The sequence below is a fragment of the Pelophylax lessonae genome (genome assembly GCF_965119305.1).
Source record: "Pelophylax lessonae genome assembly, chromosome: 7".
Taxonomy (NCBI): domain Eukaryota; kingdom Metazoa; phylum Chordata; class Amphibia; order Anura; family Ranidae; genus Pelophylax; species Pelophylax lessonae.
Genome location: NC_138774.1, coordinates 88,119,948 through 88,126,854, shown reverse-complemented (window position 1 = coordinate 88,126,854; position 6,907 = coordinate 88,119,948). Strand labels below are relative to the sequence as shown.

Genomic DNA, 6,907 nt, shown 5'->3' with positions numbered 1-6,907 from the left:
GGGCTGGGAACGTCGGAAGGCGTACACAGGGGGCGGAGCCACGCCTTCTGCCCGGGAAAAAGCAAACAGCTCCTTCCAGTCTGTAAAGACAGACGCTGGCTGCAGTTTGTTGGAAACTGCACTGCATCGGTTGGTGAGCCTTGGGGGTCCCTCTCTCTCTCTGTGGGATCGAGAAGCAGGTACTCTGAGGGGCGCTATTGCGCTAGGGGGAGACACATAAAAAAAAAAAAAAAAATTTAAAAGAAAAAAAAAAAAAAAAAGGGTTTTTTGTTTATTGCTGGCAAAAGTGTCCTGTATTAACATGGACCCTGCCACTCATGTATCTCCTCCGGATCCCCTCGAGGGGTCTGCGGGATCCTCCAGCACCCCATTGACAATTGAATCTTTGTCAGCCATTATGGAAACTTTTGTGTCCCGGGTGGAAGTGGCTTGTCAGGGACAGGGCGCAAGAAAGCGACCCCCGCCTAACCCCTTATTATCTGAAACCTCGGATTCAGACTCTGAGCCTATTTCTGCAGTTGCAGGTACTTCATCTGGTATTGGTGTCTCGGGTCCTGTCTCTTCAGACAGTGAGGAGGATGTTTCGGCATCCGCCATAGCCCGAGAGGAAGCGTTGGTAAACGCACTCATTGTATCTGTTCAAGAGACCTTAAGGTTACAGGGTATTCCATCAGAAATAGCTGAAACTGAGATCCCCTTTGGGACTAAAAGCGCATCAAGGTGGCAAAGGTTTTTCCATTGCCCAAATGTTTTGGCAATCCAATCGATGAAGAATGGCGTCTGCCAAAACGCACTTTTAATATTTCCAAACGCATTGACAGGCGTTATCCGTTTGAGGAAACCCTGATTAAGAAATGGACAGAACCACCTGTGGTGGATTCACCAATTGCTAGATTGAATAAAGCCACGGTTATTCCTTTAGAAGACGCTCCGTCTTTTAAAGATCCAGTGGATCGCAAGATAGAAGCTATGTCTCGCACCATGTTTTCCTTGATTGGATCAGCTTTCAGGCCAATAATTGCTATTGGTCTGGTTTCGCAGGCTGTAACTGAATGGACCAAGTGGTTACGCCGGGACTTAGAAGAAGTCCCTCAGGCGGTATCAGATTTGTTGGAACAAATGATACAGGGGTTACAGTTTGTATGTGATGCGGCGTTAGACGCCACTCCATTAATGGCGCGAGCATCAGTCTCAGCAGTAGTTCTCAGGCGTACACTGTGGCTAAAAGGTTGGATAGCCGACCAAGGTTCCAAAAAAGCATTGGCTAATATCCCCTTTTCAGGAGAACGTCTATTTGGAGCCAACTTAGATGAGATCATTAAGGATCTCACCGGTGGAAAAAGCACCTTTTTACCGCAAAATTTTAAAGGTAGAGGAACTCGTCAAAGACGAGGGCCTTCTTTTTCTGCTCACAAAGAGGTTTTTTCGTCCAGCGGGTGAAAAAACTAAGTCCTCCAAGGTTCCTACAGGAGGCGTCAGGGGTCGTTGGTCGGGCAAGCAAAAGCCCGCCCCTTCCAGACCTGAAGATAAACCTTCCTAAGCCTGAAGGTGCGCCCCCACCCATAACTGGGGTGGGGGGACGTCTTCGCCGGTTCCCGGATCCATGGCTTTCCAGAATCCCGGACAAATGGGTTTGCGAAGTCATAAAGTCAGGGTACTAGATCGAGTTTCGATCTCTCCCACCGGCGCGATTCTTCCCTTCCAATATCCGACTATCTCCGGATCGTCTAGAAGATCTGCGGAGAGCAGTCACAGATCTACTACTACAAGGAGTGGTAGTCCACGTTCCTTGGACAGAACGGTTTCTAGGGTTTTATTCAAACCTGTTTACAATACCCAGGAAAGAGGGCAAAGTGCGTCCAATTCTGGACTTAAGAGCACTCAATTCTTTCGTCAACATAAGAAGATTCAGAATGGAGTCCATTCGCACGGTAGCAGCCTTCCTGCATCCAGGGGATGTCCTAGCGTCCATAGACATCAAGGACGCCTATCTTCACATTCCCATTTTCGCAGGACATCAGCGTTTTCTACGCTTTTCCGTAGAGGAGTACCACTATCAGTTTGTGGCGTTACCTTTCGGTCTCGCCACGGCTCCGCGGGTCTTCACAAAAGTGTTGGCCCCAATGTTGGCACTTCTGCGCCAAAGAGGTATATCGATTCTAGGTTACCTAGACGATCTTCTGCTTCATGCAGAGTCTCCTCAGACCTTGCTACAAAACATAGAAATTACTATGATTTCTTTACAGGAATTCGGGTGGCTGGTGAACCAGCAAAAGTCTTTTCTGGTTCCCACCCAGAGGCTCGAATATCTGGGTCTAATTCTAGACACAGTCAGGACAAGAGTGTTTCTTCCGGTAGGGAAACTTCGAAAGATTCAATCAGCAGTCCAGTTGTTACTGTCCAACAGCTGGTCTTCCCTTCGGACTTGCATAAGGGTTCTGGGGTTGATGGTGGCTTCATTCGAAGCAGTCCCATTTGCCCAGTCCCATACCCGAATTCTTCAGCAAGAGATTCTCCTCAGATGGAATCGGAATCCGGAATCCCTGGACAATCAGATACGATTGAGCAAACAGACCAGAGAGTCTCTGGTTTGGTGGCTTCGGTCTCCAATGCTCAGCCAGGGAAAGTCATTTCTGCCAATATATTGGACGATAGTGACCACGGATGCCAGTCTATCCGGATGGGGAGGAATTCTCGGTCAATTATCTGCCCAGGGACTTTGGTCCCCGGAAGAATCCAGATTACCGATAAATGTATTGGAACTGAGAGCGATCAGACTTTGTCTGATTCACTGGACCGAGCAGCTCCAGGGCAGCCCGGTTCGGATCCAGTCGGACAATGCCACGGCCGTGGCTTATGTCAATCACCAGGGGGGCACCAAGAGTGTCCGAGCGGCCAAGGAAGTGGCTTGCATTCTTCGCTGGGCGGAACGATTTGTTCCAGCAATCTCTGCGGTGTTCATTCCGGGGGTGGAGAATTGGCAGGCAGATTATCTCAGCCGTCAGACCCTGGATCAGGGGGAATGGTCCCTCCATCCAGACGTTTTCCACCAATTGTGCCTACGGTGGGGCACCCCGGATGTGGATCTGTTGGCATCACGATTCAACAGGAAAGTTCAGAGATTCGTGGCTCGCTCCCGCGATCCTCTAGCAGAAACCGCAGACGCACTGATCGCCCCGTGGGGGCAATACCAGCTAATATATGCCTTCCCTCCTCTCGCGTTACTGCCAAGATTTCTTCGCAGGGTAGAGGAGGAAGGAATCCCAGTAATCCTGGTAGCTCCGGACTGGCCTCGTCGAGCTTGGTACGCCGACATGGTCAGACTGGTGGCGGACGTCCCGTGGAGACTTCCTCTCAGAGAGGATCTACTGTCTCAGGGACCGATCTTCCATCCTGCTTTACGATCGCTGGCTTTAACGGCCTGGCTATTGAGACCCAGGTGCTGAAGGACAAAGGTTTGTCAGCTTCAGTTATTCCTACTCTAGTTGAAGCAAGGAAAGCGACTTCCAGAAAGATTTATCATCGCACATGGAAGTCCTACATTGCATGGTGTGAACCTTTGGGGTTCCGTCCTCGGTCTTATTCGATTAGTCGAATATTGGCTTTTCTGCAACAAGGGGTTGAGCAGAAACTGGCCTTGAGTACTATCAAGGGTCAGGTCTCAGCATTAGCCATCTTCTTTCAGAAGCCTTTGACTACTCATTCCTTGGTGCGGAATTTCATCCAGGGGGTGCGACATCTGGCTCCGCCAGTGCACGCGCCGTTACCCCCCTGGGATCTTAATTTAGTGTTGTCGGTTCTTCAGAAACCTCCCTTTGAAGATATTAGGGAGATTCCTCTACCCACGTTGTCCCAGAAGGTGGCCTTCTTGGTGGCTATTACTTCTGCACGCAGGGTGTCAGAACTGGCCGCATTATCTTGTCGTTCACCATATCTGGTGGTTCATAGAGATAAGGTGGTTCTTCGTCCGAATCCATCCTTCCTACCAAAAGTAGTTTCAGAATTTCATCTGAATGAAGAAATTGTATTACCTTCCCTGTGTCCTAAGCCCAGTCATCCTCGGGAATTTGCTTTGCACTCCTTGGATGTGGTCCGGGCGATCAGGGTATACTTGAAAACGACAGACTCGTTTCGCAAGACGGATTCACTTTTTGTGATCCCAGATGGACCCAAAAAGGGGTTGCCTGCATCTGCCGCGACCATTTCCAGATGGATCAGACAGACGGTAGTGCAGGCTTATTCTATTAAAGGGTCGGGAGCCCCCGTTCCCTGTTAAGGCGCACTCCACTCGGGCACTTAGTGCGTCATGGGCCTTTCGCCATCAGGCGTCAGTGGTCCAGGTGTGCAAGGCGGCTACCTGGTCGTCGGTGCATACCTTCTCTAAACATTATAAAGTTGATGTTATGGCATCGTCTGATGCCTCATTTGGCCGCAAGGTTCTGCAGGCCGCAATTTGAGGAGACCAGTGGTCTACCTCCGAGGGTTTTTTCCGTTGGAAAATTTTTCTTTAGTCTCATTCTTTGTTTATAATGAGCCTTTAAAACTTCTAGTTTGGCACCGATTGGGCCTACTAGATTGGATTTGATTTTGTCAATCCCACCCCTCATTTGTGGCACTGCTTCTGGATGTCCCAGCTCTTGAGAATCAAGAAGACTACGTCTGTCAATGAGCGATAGAGAAAAATGGATTTTTGTAAGAACTTACCGTAAAATCCTTTTCTCTTAAGCTCATTGACAGACGTAGTACCCGCCCCTCTATCATTGAGTTGGGTTGGGTTAATTTCTCTGTACTGCTTTAAACAGAACTGATTCCCTGTAGCAGAGAGAGGGAGGATATACCCTCAGGGACTGCCCCCTAGGGTGGAGCCAGAACGTTTTGTCATTCTGCCTAGTCCTACTCCTGCGGAGACAACATAACCCAGCTCTTGAGAATCAAGAAGACTACGTCTGTCAATGAGCTTAAGAGAAAAGGATTTTACGGTAAGTTCTTACAAAAATCCATTTTTTCCATATTTTAGTTAAATATTGATTCACCTAGTACATTTCTTACCTGACTGTTGCTAAGTGTGATCTATTCCAGTGACCATACGAATTCTTCATGAGATCATGGGTTGCCAATGGCAGCTACAATTGCTGCTGGTGTGGTATCTTCTATTCAGTGCATTGAGAGGATAGATTCATTCTCTGCAAAAGGGAAATGTCTAAGATTGGTTGCAAGAGTTTCGTATAAGACTTGTAGGCTCCTGAATAAAGAGGGAGAGACAGATCGTTTTGAGTTGCAACCCCACTCCAAAGTATCGAGAGAGAGAGATAAAAAAATATTACAGTGAGTGCAGATTGTGTAGAATTAAAAAAAAAAAAAAAAAAAAAAACATTTGTGGTATGTATGTATGTGTGTGTGTATGTATGTATATGTATATATATATATATATATATATATATATATATATATATATATATATATATATATATATATATATATATATATATATATATATATAATATAATATACATTTTTGTATTTTATATAGTCGAAAAAAGACACAAGTCCATCTAGCTCAATCAAAAAAAAACAAAGAAAACCCAACCATACATTCCGATATACACAATCCTATACCCAGAGTTGATCCAGAGGAAGGTGAAAAACCCCAGCAAAGCATGATCCTATTTGCTACAGCAGGGGAAAAAATTCCTTCCTGACCCCCCCCCCCCCCGTGAGACAGTTGGATATTCCCTGAATCCACTTTACCTATAAATACTGGTATCCAGTTATATTACATACACCTAGGAGCCTTTTTTTAAAGCAGCAATCTACTGAGCTGGCCAGAACCACCTCTGGAGGGGGCATTTCTGTATTTGGAGATTAAGGCCCCTTTCACACAGGCGGACCGTTCAGATCCGCCTGTTCGTTTTTTTGGCAGATCTGAACGGTCCCCCCATGCATTCCTATGGGGCATCGGATGGCAGCGGAGACCTGTCCGCTGACATCCGACCTGATCCGATCTGTCAAATCTGGATGGATGGAAACCCTGTTTTCCATCCGTCCAGCGGATCGGATGAGAACGGACCGACGGTCCGTTCCCATCCCATTTCCCCCATAGAGATGCATGGGGAACTTACAGCTGTGTCTCCGCACACAGCACGGAGACACAGCTGTCCGGCTCAGAGGGGGGTCGGCGTCTCGATCCACCGCTGAGAAAAACGGCATCCGTCTGACGGACGGATAGTGTGAAAGGGGCCTAAATCTCTTTTTCTCCAGATGTAAAGAGTGCCCCGTTGTCCTCTGTGATGACCTTTCAAAGTGAATAACTCAACACCAAGTTCACTATGTGAATCCCTTATGTATTTATACATGTTGATCATATCCTCCCTTAATCTCCTCTTCTCAAAAGCGAATCAATTCCGTGTGTGTGTGTGTGTGTGTGTGTGTATTAATGGCAATTAAAAAGATATTATTTTTTTCCCATGAATGTGGAGTTGCATTTATGGCTGATCAGAAGGGAATTTTTTAGAACTGCAGGATCTTTAATGAAAAAAAATAAACGGGAAATATGCACATATTGCAGAGATGTAATGCGTGTGTCTGGTTTTTTTCCCTTTTTTTTTTTTTTTTTTTTCAAAATTTTGCCGTGACATACACTTTTAGGCTTCATGTACACGGGACATTTGGAAAACCTCTCCTGAACGCTGGAACTTGACAGCTAGTAACTGATGGTTAATGTCAGTTTTGCCATGTTTAGCAGCGTTTGCTTTTAGAAGCGTTTTTACATTGAAAAATGGTCAGAAATGTATCCTCATTGAAGATGCCAATAAACAAAATGCTTATTAATGTGAATTATTAATGTGAATTACCAACAATTGCTGTTACAAGCATTTGGCATTTCAAATGCTAATAAACTTCTGTCTGA

The 6,907-nt window shown here is 46.4% G+C and overlaps 1 protein-coding gene across 1 annotated transcript in view; it reads left to right on the top strand.

Moving 5' to 3' along the window:
* The window catches only part of WDR62 (WD repeat domain 62), a 127,821-nt gene that overhangs the window by 54,762 nt on the left and 66,152 nt on the right, over positions 1-6,907 (top strand). The window lies entirely within an intron of this gene.